Genomic DNA, 18,753 nt, shown 5'->3' with positions numbered 1-18,753 from the left:
GAAATCCAGAGTAGGATCTGGAGTCCTACAGCTCTCGGTCCTCTGCATAAGCTACTAAAAACCAATACAGCAATTTTTTGGACTCCAACAGATCCTTTAGAAGGGCACTCCAATTTCTGAATACACATTTTCATTCTCTTTTAAGAGATCCTCTTTTAAGCTTGACCATCCCAGCTTCTTGCAGTTTCAGGATAACAATCCTGCATTGACAGGATAAGCAGTCCAGGACACACAATACATTCGCCAGCACTAAGGGACATTCTTCTGCAATGTTCCTGTCATCCAACACCAGTGGGGTCAGAGAGCATAACAGTTTATAAACCACAGAGACACAAGGTAATGAATATTAAAGCCCAGTTCATACAACGATTCATTTGCGCTACTCTCCTGGCCTTTATGGGAAAACACCACTGTTTACTATGTTCCATCAATCTTCCGTTATCTTTTGTCCATCAGTCTCTTGTCTTTTAGAACACTAACGTAACTGCTGCGCTATTTATTGATTTGGACTTTGCACAGCAGAATAACACACCTTGCTGTTCAGAAAGGAGAGAGTTAAAATAAATAGGAAAGAAAGACAACGAAGAGAGAATTGGGAATTTTGAAGAGCAGGAAGGCAAGACCAGAGAATACACCCTTTTTTACCATCATATTCTCATGTCTCTACAAAGACACTAACAATCAGCTTCATCAGAGACAACAGTTCTGAGCACCCAGCGAATAAAGACGATCAGTAAATAAGCTGATACCTTAGAACTCCTCTCCTCGCAGGGGGTGAAGCAGGAGAAAAAACACCTGCAAAACTTACAGGAATTGCTGCACACTGCAGATGTTTCAGCCACTCTAACCTACTCCATTGTCCAAACTTGCTCCTCTGCTTCTCATCTCCCAGAATTTCCAACAGCAGCAGGACCAGCCTTGGCTAACACAGGAAGTTTTTAAGCAACCCCTCTCAGATGCCTTAATTGAGCAATTTCAACTTAAGGCACTTGCTTTTTATTTTCCACAGATACTGGTCATCAAGGACTCCATTAAAGGAAACGGTGATGCATCTGTTAATCAGGTCTCCAAAGGGACACCTCCGTAGCCCTGGGGACCCAAAATAATTCATTACTGTAACAGCCTTGCTCCACAGGAACAAACTACAGAGAAGGCAGACAGCACAGGAACAACCTCACAGGCTAATACTGCATTACAGAACCATTCTGATTGGAAGTCTTACACTACATTGGGCATATTGTTTCTAAGCTTGCCAAAGAGAGGGGATTTTGCTCTGTAAGCCTACACAAAACTCATGAAACTAAGTCAGCATATGGCAGCCTCCATCCAAAATTATTCTAATAAAGGACTGGTGTGAAAGAACCTAAGTATCACCTTAAAAGACTTAAAACATCATGTGCCAAGGAAGTAGCTACTTTCAGACCTACACGATGCAAAGCTTGGCCCAAATCTAAGCGACTCCATTGACTCCCAGTTTGCCTGAAGAAGATGATATTTCATTGCTAACTCTGCAGGAGGTCTCAGTCCTCACACTGCTCCACGTGAATAGGCACAGAGAGGCTAAGGCCGTTGGGTGATGTTCAATGTTCCCAGCCAACGCGCAATCTTTGTGTTTTGTTGCCCTAAGCTGGAAACAGGATCTTGATCAATAATTATTAACTTTCTGCATTCAAACTTCTAGGCTTGCCATGTTAACAGAAGCTTAAAAAGTTCAACTCTCCAAGAACAAATAATTCACAATTCTGACAAGAACAGTGGGTCATATATTTTTATGACACAATAATTGAGATTGTCCCACATATCCAGAAAAGAAGCTGAATTCAATCACCGTACTTTGCAGTTCTGCCTTGGCTCCCTAAATGTTAAATACTGCTTTTCCTCAAGCTATCTATGATTGTGTTACTCATCTGAATTTAGAAAAATTGTTCCCAGATTGCACGTATCTTCAAAATTGCAGTTTCCATTCCAGTCTGCAATAAGAAAGATTTTGCAAATACAAGGTCATTTCTGTATTCCATGTCCTCTTCCAGTAAGCCTAATGAAGATGCTGCCTGTCCTACAGACCTGCACAACAGAGGCATGAAGTAACAACAGAAAACACCCAGACAACTGTTTGTGTCACAAATGTCACCAATTCCTCAAAAACACAACATCCAGACAGGAAACAGCATATCTGAGACAGCAAGGGCCATCAGTGAAAAGACCCCAAGCATGAAGAAACCTGGCAGACCTGGAGTTTGCATTGCGTCCCACCAGTCGAGTCTCAGAAGAGTTCTCCAGATGACCTCTTTAAAAAGTAATGATAATAGAAAAAATATTCCCGCCTAACCTAGTTGAACAATCTCATTTTTTCTCCTCTCTTTCATCTCCCTTCCCTCAACACTAATGTTCAATTCCACAGCATTTACAGTTGTTTGCTTATTTCTCGGAACATGGACACAGCCTTCCACTGGGGGAAGGACAACAAAACTTTGGTGAGCTACACAAAGGTATGAGATACAGCCATAAGAGCTGCAGATGTTGTCACAGGGTAAAAAAGAAGAGAACACTCAGTAGGAGCCTTCAAATCAGCTTAGCTTTGTGAAATTCAGGAAGAGGTTAAAATAGCTGAAAAACACTAATAATCAAAAAGGCACTTGGAATAATAGTTTTTTTCTGCACACAAAAAGTAGTGAAGAGAATTAGACTGCAGGAATCAAGTCTCATAAAAAATCAATAAAGCCAGTAAACTGCCCTGCATGAAATTCTCTTTTAAGCCTCTCCTTTGTTATGATGCCTTAAAAAAAGCTTAATAATTGTATTATTAATGCGCTGAAATCACTGCCTGTTCATATTGTCTGTTTCCTTCATTTAGTCATTTGTCGCCTCTTGAAATATAAGCTCTTCAGAGAAGTGAGCATCTTTTCCAATCGTTGTACAGCACCTCGGAAAATGACAAGTTTTTCATGAAAAGGGTTCCTAGATGTCACATACCAGTGCAAATAAGCTGATGTTTTCTCTAGAAACATAAGGGAAAGTTTAAAATACAATAAACAACTTGCTTATTATCTGGAATTTTAAAATCTGACAAACATGTTGCCCTACAAGTAGCTTGGGACTTACATTTCTGCTCATCATTTCTCCTTTGTACTACTGTTGCAGAATCACAACATAATTTATACTGAAAGAGACCTCTGGAGCTTGTCTGGTCTAGCCTCTTGCTCAAAACAGCGTCAACTTCTAGCCTTACATCAAGGAGAGGACACCAGGAATGAGGTGAGTTGCACGCAGCATTGCAAGTTTGGTTCTCAAACAGGTCCCTCACTATCCTGCAGGCATAAAGCCAACACTGCTTTACTCGGCTCCCTCATCTGTCCCTTCCGAGCTGCATTCTTCAGCACTCCTGACATGTAATATCGTTCCCTCGGTATTTCAGTTCCATCCCCCTCCTTGAAATCACAACACATCCTTTCCAGTGTCCACTTCATACTACCTAGAGTAAGACAAGTCACTGTTCATCCTCCTTGTTGGGCACATGTGGCATCCTTATGCATATCCAGAGCTGATTTCTGCTCTGAATACATTACGTCTCTTCTAACACTAAGCACACACTCATGGAGGCTCACAGTATTAACTCTTTATTTCTCTAACAGCCTACATTACGCTCTTACTTTCCAACATACACTGTCATCTGATTGTTTCATTTCGAGCAGTGAGGGATTCTAGAACATGATGCCTTTGTTACAGCTTAAGTGTTTTAGAGCACACGGAATTAACATTACTACTTACTGTGGACATCTGATACCACAATTTCTTGCTTGCCAAAGGAAAAGAATAAAGATCCAGAGATTTGAGGGACTTCTCCAAGCTGTTTAATACCAGAATTTACTTACGCTCTTCTTCATTATTTTGAAACCTACAATTTATCCTAATAAACAAGCTTTATTTTTCTTCGATTCCTGGGCAGGCATCAGCTACACTCGGCACACTCAGCACAACCGACTCATCTCACGGGCCATTACAGGCTAAAGCTCGATCCTCGATATCGCACAGAGAACAGGACAAGGGAACATGAAACATATCCTCATGTAGGTTCACTGCCATGCTTGTGACTGGTCACCTGCACACTCACACAACATAAGGCTGGTAGCCTTCCAGACATGGTAGAAGAAACATCTTCTGATTTCATCTAACAGATTTGGTTGAGACCCTATAGAAAGGGGAGGTTAGAGCAGCATAATCGCCAAATCTGTCACCTAAGCTGCTGTTTGAGTACAACAGTGCATCTTCAGACCTCTAGCTACATGATTTAGAATTCATTTCACTTATCTTGTAAATAAAAGAATAATGTAAGTTTCCCTAACTCCCATTACTTTGTTTACATATCTACCACAACAGGGAAATTCCTAGCATTATACATTCTGCCTAGGCTTCCTGCTCCATATTCTTTAGTTTGTCATACAGTTGTCTTAGAAGTTCTTTAGTTACAAACAACTAAGCATTCGCTATTGATATTTGAAACTGTTAAGTGTTGTTCACATGCAAAAAAGTACGCAATTAATATATGTACTTTATCAAGCTGTGTCCTTCTTCAAGTTTTCACTTTGAATTTCAGTAACTGATTTTCTTTTCTGAAACAAAAGCAATATATGTCATTTAAAGAAGCCAAGTTCACAAGAGAAGTACGTGGCTTACCAATACAATTCACAGGGGACGCCATACCCCAGAAGAGTACAATATAAGACATCTTTGAGCACATAATTTACCTTTTTGGTCTTTAATTCAAGAGAGAAAGCACCTCACCCAACCCTGCCTTAGAAACACTACCTCAAACCTCAGCACCTACTTGGAGTATTGTTAATATGCCACCCACAACAAAGCAGCTTGTTGGATCAGCTTTGAAGTAAATCGGAACATTAACCTACCATATATCATAAAAGAGCATGATGTCAGAGTCTTTAAACGTCAATTCTAACATCAAAAACATTAGTTCACTTTCTTTTGCTTAAGTTAAAGTGCTTCTACCTCTAATTTAGCACATTTTCAATTCAGAGAAAATTGAAACAGGGTATTCAAACTGCCTGAATTTTATTCAGAGTTTAGGGATGTGAAGTTATTTCAAAATTCAAAAACAGCCACATCTTCTTGGGAAAAAAATACGCCCCTGAGACTGTGAGTCTGCCTTGTTTTTCCCGAGTTATGCAGGCAAGATCATCTTGAAAGAGGAGTTGTGTGAAGACAGAGGAGTATGACAAAGCATCTTAACAGAAGATAATCTTACAGAACTGAAGTCTTACACTAATTTATCTTACAGTTACAATGTGGAAGTCGCAGACAAAAGTTTAATTTAAACTCGGCTCTATACTTAACTCCCCTAAATTAAGCACAGGAGTTCCTTACATTTGCTGACAGATACAAACGATCAAGTTGAGCACAGACATTTAGAAGGAACTTTAGCACATGCTGAAAAGACACAGCAAACGGATTTAGACACTGAACTGCAACGGAGAGAGAAAATACAAATGATACGAAGAATTAGAAGCAGAAACAGAAGAGCAGACAGCTAGGACAAGAAAGAAGGAAACAATTTCAGGAGACAGAAAACCTCTCTCCTTCGATACTAAAAGCCAGTTAGAAATCCCCCCTCCAGCTCCAGCACGAACAAACGTTACCGCTTGTTTTTCAGGTATCGCTCCCACTCCAGCAGCGCCCCGGCCAAACCGCACTCCCACCTCAGCCAGAGCCGCCCTCGGTCACACCGAGGGAAGTGACTCCATCTGCCCGAAACAGCACAAACACCCCGCGCTCCGGCCCGGCCCGGCTCGCCCCGCGGCACCCGCCCGAGCCCCGCGGGCCGGTACGGCGGCCGGTCCGCCCGCAGCGCCCGCCGGCCCCTCGCGGCCGCCATCACCCTCCGCCCGGCCTCGGCCGCTCTTGGGGCGCCCCGGGCGCCGCCTCGCCCCGGGCCTGGCCCGCTCCGGCCTCCCTTCGCCGCCGGCCGCCCCTTCCCGCCTTCCTGCCCCCAGCGACCGGCGGCGCCCGCCGGGCTCCCGCGCCTCACGCCGGGCGCTGCGGCGGCGCTTCCCGCCCGGGCGGCTGCGGCGAGGAGCGCGGGCGCTGCCCGGAGCGGGCCGAGGCGGCGCGGCGGGGCCCGCCCTGCAGCCCTTACCTTACCCGCGGCTCATGGCACTGCCCGGCGCGGCCCCGGCGTGCCCCGGCCCGCGCCACCAGCGCCGCGCCGGGCGGCAGCGAGGGGAGGGCGGGCGGCGGGGCTGCCCGGCGCCGCCAATCCGGGCCCCGCGGTGGGCCGGGCCTGCCGGAGCCGCCGCAGCGAGCGCCGGCCGGAGGGGCGGGGCGCGGGCGGCGCGCTGCGGCCTGGCGGGGCGCGGGGAAGTTTTGGGCAGCCGTAAGGGGCGACCGGAGGAAGCGGCGAGGAGCCGCTCCGGGAAAACAGTCCATAGCGAACGCAGCGACTGTGGAGTTATGTCCTCTCCCGCTCGCGCGGGAAACGTCCGTGGCGACGCGCGCCCCGGTGGAGGCTGCGGGCGTGAAACCCTCCCGTTCCTTGCGTCTGCGGTGGCCGCGTTTATAAGCAGCCGGTTCCAAGAAAACGCTGCGTTTTCCTTACAAACGCTGGGGTTTTCCTTACAAACTCATGAATAGGTTTTGCAGGAAAACGTTCACCGCTGTCCTCTCTGACGAAACCGTTTCGCAGGATGAGCTGCTGCCCGCAGGAACGTCTGTGCAAGCGCACAAAGTAAAGGTGTTTGGTGTCAAGACATTATACAAATGGCCAAAAATTTTATCTGTTGAGAAACAAGCAGGCAGTTATCCTCGGAAATGTACCGTGTCAGAGGTCATGTTATCTACTCGTCGTATTTCCCAATTTGCAGTGGCTGAGGAACAAATTAATTCTGTCAAAAGGTTGTTTTCCGAATAATGGTCTCATGCAATAAATTCCAGCCTTACCACTGCTTTTACCCTTCACTTAATTGCTCCTGCTGCTGGAGACAGTTAATAATGAGATTACAACATCCACACTGGGTCAGACTGATGTTGGCCTTAGCTACCCAGGTCCTGTCAGCTACCCCATGGATTAATTTGGCTGTGTGAATTCTCCTCACTTCTCTTTACTTTAACAATTTCAGTTTGAATTAAAACATGGAGAATCCTGCCAGATCTTTCAGACTCTTTATTTCCTACCAGTGTTCAAATGTATGATACTTTATGAGGTGAAAGTTAATTTATTTACTAGCCAACATTCAGTGGGATATGTGAGCAGAATTCACATTGTTCCAAACTAGCTAATGTGAAGAGTTAAATACACAATATTAATTTTCGAAGAGTTTCCTATCTTACCTACAGCCGTAGCTCAGCCAAGGTTTGGGGTCTTGTTACACCAGGTATTATATACATGGTAGGTAGTGGGGATTATGGTCCAGTTCAAAAGTAGGTGCAGGAAGTGCTCATCCTGCTTTTCTCTTCACGTTTCAGGGACAATTCAGTACTTGTGGAGGTGAATTATTGCCAGGCATCTTTGGGTTCTTCAGGGCTCTTTGTAGCCCTTTTTAAAACCAGAATTCCTGCATGTAACTGTAAAACCAGAAGTGACCAAGAGTGGTCAGCACCCAGAAAAATCTGCTTCAGTGTGGGAAGGCCTGAGCTCACCCAACACAGGGGCAGACCCTGCAAGCTGTTGAATGTCCCAGCAGTAAACTCAGCAGTCTTAAGTCTCCCTGAGTTGAAGGAGCCCAACAAAAGACTGCATTGTGTGAGCGTCACCTTTATTTATTCTGCAGTCTTTTTTTAATTAAAATATATTATATTTTAAATATACTCACAAGTGTATTCAGTGATCTAGGATGGGTTTCTTTTCATAGCTGTTGTATATAGGCAGACCTTTGAATCATTATACACAGCTGGTGTTAATGTTTCCAAAGTCTGAAGATAAGATAATGCTTGTTTTCTTAACAACAAGTTTTCCCTGCAGGAACAGAGACTATGGCTGAAACTGTGGCTGATGGGTTGGTTTTAGCTGTGTTGAACTATAAACAGTTCACTAGAATTTCTGAAGCTTTTTCTGTCTTCTATTTGCACCTAACGTAGGCAACATGTGGCCTAAAAGGCCTGACCTCAAGAGAAATATTTTTGCACCTGAAGTTAGGTGTTCACCAGAGGCTCCTGATACGTGCTGAGCAAAGGTTGGAGCCACCCACTAAGAGAAATAAGGCACGAACTGTGCCCGACCAGGTGTATATGGCCTCTTGGGAATATTGTCTTCTAAAGGCAAGTCCCAGTCAGATGGAAGAGGGAAAAAAGGAAATATCTCTGAATTTCTGAATCATTCAGTGCTCTAGGAGTAAATCCTTTTGTTGGATAATTTATCTTCCACCCATTCTACAAAAAGACATGAGAATAAAGTAATGTTTATTTATTTTTAATATTTAAGTATCCTATGTATGTATAAATATGCAGTCGTTCTGAGAAACAACGGGCCTGCAGGTTCTAGAAACAGCTATCTATAGCCAGGAGCTGCTTTTGAAAAAAATGACTTTAATCTTTTGGAATATGCGAGGGAGACATTTAAATGTCTTTTAAAAGCAGAGCTTGAACAGGTGGTAAAATGAGAAGTAATATTTCTCTCCTGGAGCTACTGTGAGACTCCGTTCATTTCTCTGTAATGCCCTCATCAGAATTTCACAGCTCAGGACAGTTTAAAGCTTGTACTTTTGTGGGAAAAGAACATTACACGATTTGGGTTTCCACAAACCTCTCGTTGCCGTCAGATCTGCTGGGGAAGGCCCGGAGCTGCAGGATGGGCTGCTCGCAATTTTATGCTGAGCAGCTTTAGAACAAACGAGGCAGCAGCTGTGCCCGAACGCGCGGATCTCGGCACACGCGGATCTCGGCACGCGCGGTGCGGGGGGGGTGTGCGAGAGCAGCTCTCCGTGACTCCGTTTGTCACCTGTGCATCGTGAAACGCGAGGGGAAGGGGCTTAGCACAGATCAGACAAACGAGCCCCCCAGCCCACGCAGGGCTGACGCCAACCCAGCAAGCACTCACAGGGCCACGGCTTCCCGGTGGGCTTCAGCTGGTCCTGACCATGGGTACGGAGGAGAGCACGGAGTTCCTGAGTGCCACATGCTGCTTGCGTGCCCGTCTTCTGCTTGTCCAACACTGAAATGATAGCGTCCTGGGTACCTCCCAGTTCTTTCCCTGCCCAATGGCTTCACTGTTGTCTTTGGACCTGAATTCTGTAAGTTGCACATCTGCCCATCCTGGCCTCCCAACTCATCACTTCTCCCCACCCGCTGACCCCAGCCCCGGGCAGCAGCTGCTGCCTGGCGGCTCACGGGCACAGAGGAGCACAGCCAGGCCATACCCTCCTCGGAGAGCGTCCCCAGCAGCGCTCTGAGCCCAGCTCCAGCTCTGCTTTGACAATCCCACAGGGACCTGCAGAAGCTCTGAGCTCTTGTTGCTTCCTGTGCTAAAGCACATTATTCTGTGGGTTTTTTTCTATTACTGCTTAGTTTTTAAAGCTGAGCTGAGGATATATCCTCTCCTCATTTGTCCTTGTGATCTTCCTCTTTCCCCTTCTCTTTTTTTTTTTTTTTTTAATTTATTAAAGGTTTCTAGACTGCCAAGCATCTGTGGAGAAACAGCTCTGTACTACTCCTTACATCAAGTCCTTGCACATTCTCAGAGAAAACACATTTCCAGAGCCAGAGGAGGTTCTAACTTCCATCTATCTCCCTGCAACTGGGGGCTGATGAACTGGTAGAAGGGCAACAGCATAGCCTCCCTCATAGCTCCTGGGAGGTCAAGTGGATTCACGGAACAGGTTAAAACAAGGCCAGCAGGGTGTGCAGAGCTGGAACCATGCTGCCAAGGTGACACCCGGGGCAGACCTGTTCCCAGGGAAGGTGCTTTACAATGCAGCCAAGCTCAAAAAGTTTGAATGCTGTGAATACGCATTGGTTTCTCTCAGGCTTGCAAAACCTTCTTCATGCCTCTGCACAGGCTAACCTCACCCCTGCCACTGAATGCACATAGGGAAAATGGCTGGCGCGTACCTATAGCAGTGATGCCAACCATCTCTGGGGAAGAGGTGAGTCCCTGTGCCATGCAGAATAGCCACGTGCACGCTGCCAAAGTCACATGAAGGTTGCAAGAGCTAGTATCTGTATTTCAGTGTACCTGGCAAACGCACAAAACTCTAAAAGCCTGAAATTTGATCTGCACATGATGGAGAAGTCAATACCCCTCCCTCCACAGAGACCTTTGTGAGTTAGAATATATGCTGGCTGAGTGCTGGAGTACTTCAGAGTGCAACTGTGACAAAATACAAAGCTGGATAAAATAGCACTATTCTACATTTTGTCTGCGCAGGCATTACAGCAGAAGTCCTTGACAATATTATCAGATGCTATAGGCAGTTTTCTATTAATCAGTAAAAGCAAAGCACAAAATAAACAGCATACGTCCTGACCTTTTAGCTGCCAAATCATTCACCTATTTTAAATCTATAAGTAAATTTAGTACGCCTGGCACAGAAGAGCTGAAGGTACATATTTAAACCAAGCACATACACTGCAACATTTACACATGCACAGCCCTGACACAGGAACATTAACACCAGCCAGCAGTATTCTTCGGCTCTTGCCTGGACAGATGCTAAGGTTCTACACCGATATGCTTAATTTAAATGGTTAGTAAAGAGAAAAGAGCATTGACTATAGACTAGAAATAAACAGAGCAACCTTCAGATCTGGAACTCCAAAACAACTGTCCAATATTCAGGAGGACCTAGGTCCATCATGTTTGGTCAGAGGGGGAGCAGAACCTATGTTCAGGTCACCTATGATGATTTTATTGTCCCTTGTCTTCACAGGGAAAGTCAGAAAAATTAATCTGAATTAGCAACAAGTGTGACTTGAAAGTGGTTAGTGAAGTTACACTGGAGTCCTGCATGAGCGCTGTTACTCAGAATTAAAGTGGCCTTCATTTGATTTAGCTTTCTTCAGTTCAGAGTAAAGTACACTGAATTAGATTAATGCCACTTAATTCTAAATATGAATATCTGCAAAGGGTTTAATAGAATTTAAGTAATCTACTTAAAAATATAATTCAGGTAGGGTTTCCTGAGTGTCCCCTTCGAGGAAAGACTCACATCAATAGATTTAATGGGAATTGTTCCTGGATCATGCTGGCGTGAGGTCAAAACATCAACACTATCATAGAAGTAGTGACATCTTGCTCAGATGTCTTTCTTCTGAGAGCATTAGCATCTGAGCCAGAGCTGAACGTGTACTTGGTAAAACAGAATCAGAAATTGCAGCGTGAAGTGAACTCTTAGTTACCAAAGAGGGATAAAACACTGAAGAGACTTTGGTTTCTCCAACTGAGATGCAGAACTGGCAGAGGTGGACCCCCGGGGCAGGGCATTTCCCATGTTCTGAAAGTGTAAACAACATGCATTGTTTTCATAAGGCTGATATCATTTCGACTGTTGTGCAGATCTAGACAGTGTAATTTCAAACCTGAATGCATGAACTTTGCCAAGGTGTCAGGAACTGCAATCTCTGCAGCTGTGATAAGTAACCTTTAACTGAGAAGTAGCATCATTGTGGACCATATCCCCGTATCACAGAACAAACCCAAATGTCTATGCCAGCCCGTCCAGCGTTTTGGAATAAAATAGGGGCAAGGTCTTCTTTTAAATGGGACAAGTCAGACACTGAGCTTTGCTGAGGAGACTAGGCTTAAATAACGAGAACATGAAGGTGCAGTTACAGCCTGGAACAAACAAGGGCACAGCTCCGAAAGCAAACACAGGACTGATATTTTCCAATGTTAAAGAACTGCCTCTGACAGAGCATTCAGTACTTGTGCAGTCATAGAAAATAATCAGAGCCCAGATTCAATCCTTCCCTTCCTTCTCTACAACCAAAGAAACACCAGTGACAGCTCTGTCCTGGCCCATTCCTCTAACAGATTCAGATCCAGCCTCCGAAGCCAAATGTTCTCATCTCAGCGCCTCCAGAATTGGATTTTTGTTCTGGACTTCACATTCTCCTTCTCTCCAATAATAATACCCGTACACCACCTTAGGATGAAGACTTCAGCAGAGAGACATGTTAAATAACATTTCACTGTGCTAATCACTCAGGTGGCTACATAAGGAACCTGTGCTCCTTAAACTACCTATTACAGGTAACAAAAAGGGACAGGCACCTCCAAAGAGCAGTTCGGAACAAGACTCTCTTGCGACTGGACTAGAGAGCAGAGTAGCCTCTTAGCTCGGACATCCATGGTAGCTGTCTGATACAAGGCATCAAGAATACTCCACTCAGCTTCACTTTGTAATTTTAGTGACGTGATACATAATCCAGTCTCTAAACCCGCTCAGTTTCCACAGCCATCTTATATTGCTGTCTGCTGCAAATAGCATCAAACTGTGCAGGGCAACATCTGGCTCCATATGACCTTGGGGTTTTTTCACATATAGGAGCCGTTCCTTGTTGTTCAAGAGTGAGCCATGTCTTCTTCAGAGTATCATTAAATCTTTTAATTAAACACTGTTCAGAAATCCATCCAACCAGGATCTCTGAGTCAAAAATTCAAGTGCTTATAGATAATGTCATATATTTTTCACATAAATCCAGTGAGATATACTAAGGAATCCAATAAGTACATGCACAGTCTGCTCTGGAAAAAGAAGTAAACGAAACATAGTTATACCTTAAGCTTTTAGAACATCAAATCCAGATTCCAGGCAATATTAAAACCTTCCAGTTTTGAGTGAGACTCACCAGTCAGTGCTGGCTTCTACTGCATTTAGACAGAGAATTAATCTTGATATTCAAAGCCTTCCAAAACTTGCATGTTTTAAAAATAGCAAAAATGTATTTCTTTTGAAGTATGGGCTTGATACAGCTATTTAGAAACCTCTTACTGAAGTCAGATGGATCTTGAACCTCCCTTGGGGATGGTTTAGATAGTGTTCATTCATTAACAGACTGGAAACTCTCCAGAAAAATACTGCAAGAAAACACACAATGTCCAGGCTTTCTTTCTGTTTCGTCCTTTCTTAAACAGGACTTTCTGTGCAGTTCTCTACAAATAAATCCAAGGTGAAATATGATGAGTAGGGCAAGGAAAATCCAGAAAAATCCAACCCAGTATTAGCAATGCATACTGCTTATTGGTCAACAGGATACTTCTCTCTAGCAGCAAGGTGAATATATAGTAAAAACTTCACTCGGGCAGTGAGAATCTCATCTCACTCCGGTTACATCGCGTATTCCTGTTCCTCGCCACTGACATCAAGTGTAGAAAGGTCTTACTCTTCATCAGCACAAAGACACATGCTGAGTACCTAACCCTAATGCCATCCAGACACAGGGTTCAGGCAAAAGCTTATGACCCCAACAGGTTTAATTCTGCCTTCCATCGGATATTCTTTTGTGTAAGAAACAAACAAGCTCTCGTACAGAAGCAGGCAGCTGAAACAGGAACAGCCACCCCAAGAAAGAAGGCAAAAGGGCAAACCTGGAGGAGAAGCTAATGCATTCAAGGTTTCTCCTGACTGAAATGTTGGGCTTTGAAGATGCGGGGAGGAGGGCAGTGCTCGGAGCAGCTGTGTGCTCCTCTGGTCTGGCCAGAGCAGCCTTCTCTTCAAAACCAGGCAGAACAAGAATGACCTTGAGAAAAAAAGCTGGTGGAGTGCTTCTGGATAAAGTGCTGGCTGAAATGATTGAAATTGCATGCAGGGAAACTGTCTCCTTTTCTCTGATTCCTACTCTATTCAAGGAAACAGAATTTTGTACTTTCTTTGTAAATAAAAGTGCTGCATCAAAGTACCTGAGTGATCAATTTTGCCTGCTATTAGAAACAATCTACTGGGCCTAAAACCATCTAAGTGCTTCGGTCAAAGACAGGGAATAAAAGCTCCATTCATTTCCTCATGGAAAAGCAACAACTTCATCCCTTTGACTGCGACTGCACAGAGCTTGAAAAGTCAAGGATGCATGAAGCGTGATTGCTGTGACTTACGAAGTGCAGAACAGGGCACATGTGCTGTGGACGTGATGACTGCTGACACTCCTTTGCCTTCAACCTTGTATTTCACTGACATCAGAACAAAGTAGGTGTAAAGCAGCTACCAGGTCAAACTAGTGATTTTGCACTGGTGGAAATGACTCCAGAAGACACAGTAATTAGGAGAATCAGTAGGTGTCAGTACACAGCCCTATCCATGTTTGTATGCAACGAAGAAAATACAGATGTGACCTTTGTCAGCCAGTCAGTGCACTAATTAGCATGTCAGAGATAATAACCTTTAAACATGAAAATCTGACCTATATATGCTACAAAAGAGGAAAAGGTAGCAATTTACTGAAGCCTCTATTATACTGTTAATAAGCTGAAAAACTAGACCATAATGCAGGAAACTTGTAATTAAAAAGCATCAGTTATCATTTTCTCCTTGTAGGGGACATTAGTCAGGTCCGCTTTCCTCAGTCCCATTTGTTGTACAGATAGACATGTAGGATTGTGTGATTCATCCTGGAATAGTCAGAAAAAAATCAAGTCAGTGGGAAAAGATCACCTTCAGAAACAAAAAAAAAAAAAAAAAAAGAGAGAAAAAGAAAGGAAAAGGAAATAAAGATAGTTAAATAAAGCCTTTTCAGTGTTTTTTGTTTGACAAAGCACAGGTGTGTGTCAGAGTTGTTTTCTCATAGGGCAGCCTTGCCTCCCTCCAGCAATGACTAAACTGGATTTAACCAGTGTACACAGTGTTCTGGGGTTTCAGGGCTGAGCCAGCTAATACCTTCAGTCATGCTGAACATACCATCCCTCTGTAGAGATCAACTAGCCCCCGAGGTCTCTGGGAGGAACATGAATCTCTCTTCATAAGTCTGCATATTTCCCCTCTCTGCTCCCCTAAGGTCTCTGACTTCCAGCCAGGGGGGACAGATTGTCTGGAGGCTGCTACAGGCTCAGCACCCACAGGTGGAACCAGTTTTTCGAGAGTGCCAACGCATGCTGTAAGTACATTTAGATTTGTTCTTCCAGCTCTGAGGAATACCCTGAGTCAGGGCTGAGCTCTCTTCACCGAATTTGTCTGGAAATTGCGGCCAGGGAGATAGTACACTCCTGTTTTCTTTGTCTACAGGCAGACACTTCCAGGAGTCCAGGACAGTGCAAAATGCTAAATTCTTATCTGGCAACCACAGCTCAAGTGGCAGTGGCCACATGGTGAGAGCTACAGGAGTATCAGGCACAGCAGGTCCAACATGCTTGTGAGAAGTATTGTCATTAATGGCCAAAGTAATTCAAGCAATACAGACCATCTAGTCCTGATCACCTGACTGGGCGATACAGACACAATCAGCGTCTAGAAAATTTGATCTGTCATTTTGCACGTGAGGGCTACATTTAGACACATTTGGCTTTCCCTGATTTCAGCTCTGCCATGGATCACGCTGCAGCATCACAGTTCAGCTCCAGCCACCACTGAGCTTTTGCCTCGTAACAGCTTTTGCAGCTTTTGGCATTCCTAGATAAGAACGTCTTGCTCTTTAAAGCTCCTGTTCCTTTAACAATCATGAAGTTGAAACAAAAAATATAAAAAACAACTCAAACAGTAATAAAATCAAAACTAAGTTTTGTGTTATGGAGACTTTGTGAGATTTTTGTTATTACCATGCTTTAAATAATTTAAAATTATTCAAAGCAATCTGTATTTCATATTGACAATCTCATGTTAATTTAATAGCCTGTGTGGCTGTAATTTTCATTAATTGACTTACACTCTGACCGCATCTTAATAGTCTTGACAATTTTTTCTTCCATTAGACTCTCACAGCCTATTATCAAGCAGGGAGGCCAAGTTCACCCCTTCCAGTAATACCATGACTCAGCCCACTTAAGACAAAGCCCTTGTCTTTGTCCCATTGATGTCAGCCTCTCTGTCCCCTCCACTCCTGAGGACAGCTCTTATTTTCACTGTCTTGGAAGCACATCCCCAAACAGAGCAGAGAGTTCCCTAAGGAAAAGCCAGGTCTGGAAAGCAGTGATTGCACTTGGGAGAGAACACATTTCCACAACTTACTGCTGGTTGGAGCCTGAACTACTCCAGAAGGTTCCACTAAGGAACAGCCTGAGTGGATGGTGAGAGCCACAGGGGGGTTCAGACGTGGTACTGATTAGTTCCATGAAGACAGCAGCCAGTCAGGGACATCAGTTTGGCAGCTTTGAACCACATGAAGTTCACAGGCGAGACTTTTCAGCCCTTGTAGCACTGTCTCGTTGATTTGCAAAGTGAAACTGTGTTCGTTGCAGTGGAGACTTGGCTCTATGTGCAGCTAAAAAATGAACAAACAAAAGCCAGTGCAGAGCATTTAAAGCCAAGCTCTCCCTTTGCAAGTGTTGGTAAGTGCTTTGCGGAAACAGGCTTTCAGCAAGCACTGCGCAGGGCTTGGACTGTGCCAGCTAAGTAACAGTGTAATATGATGTTTTCCTTGGAAGACACACACTCCCGCTGTCAATATCACAGTCTATCAGAGCAACTGTATATCAGACAGGCTCCTCAGGGCCTCATGACCACATGGCAGGGGGGTCGGAACTAGATGATCTTTAAGGTCTCTTCCAACCCAAACCATTCCGTGATTCTGTGTCCCCACACAGGACTAACACACTGACGGCAGCAGTTGGAATGAACCTATTGTCTTCTCAGATCAATGGTGCTGCTACCTAAAAAAGTGCTTTTTATTAACAGGTACATTTTCTACTTCTCCTAGCAGTCACAGGACTACTATAAACACAGGAATGCTTGGGAAAAGCCACCTCTTTGAATCAGAATTCCTGTCAACCTTGGGAATGCAGTCGGACCCAGGATACCGTGTGAGATCCGTTTCTAACAATCACTGGTACAGCACAGAGTTCAGTGCAACTGCAGATCCCAGGTTGATCGGGGCATATTCCAAGTGCCTTTGCAGTGGCTGCCTAGACCTTTGGTGATTTGTGCTAAACCTTGCATTTCAGTTTCATGCTATTATTCTGTTTGTCATCAGACTTTGCAGGTGACTCCCTCCCTAAGGAAACTGTGATTTCTTTCGCAATTATTAAAATTTAACTACAGTGATTATTTCCTGCAATGGTGAGAATTTTTTCAACCTTCCCACTCAGCATGTCTGTGGCTGGTGAGAAAACAAAATATCTGTATAAATATAAATGCTCACATTTAATTGACACTTCCCATGCAAGCCACATTCTCATGATTGCTAGACACTAAGCTTTTTTTAATGGGAGCACCTGTGATTGAGTGGAGCATTTCAAAGCATGAAGAAAATAAGCCCCATTCTTTATAATTCTTTAGACATGACAACTTGCTTATTACCTCTCAAATAACAGTAAAAGTGATGTTTATTCTGCTTTCACCAGTCTATTCAGAAAGGCCTTGAAATTCTAAATAATAAAACGTGCTAGCATTTTAAATCTGTACTGATATTTTATTACTTTCAGTTTGACTTCTAGTTTTCTTTCATTTGATAGCTCTGTTTTTCTCAAACTTTGTTTCCTTTCCCTGTACCTGTCCTCTCCCTCACAACAAAACCAGTCTGACAGCATTACTTCCCCTGCCCCCAAAAGCTGGGGGCTTATCATGCAAGACAGCTTAGTGATGAATTGCAACATAACCAACTCGAACTGAACCAAGCTCACCAAGCAGCAATTAGAACAAGCACATAACACCCCAGGAAAGTAAATAAACTTTGAGGTTATTCACCCACGGATGAACAGGATGTGTACTCTGTACGGAAGCAGTGCCCCAGCATTTGCCAACAATTCACTGACCTATGCGAGAGAAAACGAAGTCACGGTTGGTAGGTTTACGCTGGGTTTTGAAAACCTTTCTGTAAGAGCGGCAGAGGTCCAGCCGAGGAGATGACACCACTGCAGGAACAAAAGTCATACGGCTCAGTTAACAGAGCTAGAACCTGGCCCAGAAACCAAGGAATGGGGTGCCAGCGCTCCCCGCACGCTGGCACCCCCTTCCTCCGCCCGAGCCGGGCAGCCCGGGGCGGGAGGGACCGCTCGCCACCCCGTGGCCCTGCGGGCCGGTGGCCACCAGAGGTCAGCAGCGGATCGAGGCCCGAGGCGCTCGGCGTCCCTCTGCCCTGGGCACCGGTGGCACCAAAGCGGGCACCGACCGGCGGTGACACCGCGCACTCCGTGGCCCTCTCAGGTAGTTTCCAGCACCAACCAGACAGTGGATCACAATCACTGATTTTTCCACGAAAGGGCACACAGAAATACACTTACATTAGACAAGAAAATAAGTTCAGCTGCTGGTTTGCTGGAAATGAAAAAAATTAAGAGTGGCAAAGAAAAGTCTGTTGATTTAAAGCGTTTTTGTATCTCATCCCTACAGCCTCTGCTCTGCAACAGTGAAAATATTACAGCGTTAACCAAGCAAGGCGGCCGCTTCCTGACCACGCTTGGTACACACGGGATGCGGGGCTGTCAGTGGAACTGCTGGGACAGGGCAGCCACAAAGGGCCTGAGCATGTTCCATTTGTCTTCTCAAAAAGTAAATATGTAGCAACACACCTCATTTTACATTTGCTGAGCTCAGCTGGGTAACAACACAGAAATCTGAACTTTTTTTGGTTGGTTTTGAGTAACATACTGTTTGAGTTCTAATCTGAGCTTTAATGTATTTCAGTAACAGATTCAAGCCTTATTTCCCAAATGTTTCCAATGGGATA

General features: G+C 44.5%; 1 protein-coding gene and 1 long non-coding RNA gene across 3 annotated transcripts in view; both read right to left on the bottom strand.

Moving 5' to 3' along the window:
- Nucleotides 1-6,185, bottom strand: part of TEX2 (testis expressed 2) — a 53,593-nt gene extending 47,408 nt beyond the window's left edge. For both annotated transcript variants that reach the window (XM_086623836.1, XM_086623837.1), the window contains exon 1: nt 6,149-6,185. The gene's annotated coding sequence lies outside the window, so the exon portion shown is untranslated. The remainder of the gene's footprint in view (nt 1-6,148) is intronic.
- Nucleotides 6,186-9,392: 3,207 nt separating this feature from the next.
- LOC147527339 (uncharacterized) lies at nt 9,393-17,997 on the bottom strand. The gene is made up of 3 exons (XR_015222746.1): nt 17,840-17,997; nt 16,098-16,350; nt 9,393-14,548 (listed from the first exon to the last, which is right to left on the bottom strand). It is a non-coding gene; the product is annotated as an uncharacterized LOC147527339 (long non-coding RNA).
- Nucleotides 17,998-18,753: the final 756 nt, after the last annotated feature.

Source organism: Tauraco erythrolophus, chromosome 20 (genome assembly GCF_009769465.1).
Source record: "Tauraco erythrolophus isolate bTauEry1 chromosome 20, bTauEry1.pri, whole genome shotgun sequence".
Taxonomy (NCBI): domain Eukaryota; kingdom Metazoa; phylum Chordata; class Aves; order Musophagiformes; family Musophagidae; genus Tauraco; species Tauraco erythrolophus.
Note: the sequence above shows the minus strand (reverse complement) of the source record. Positions and strands in the feature narration are given on the sequence as shown.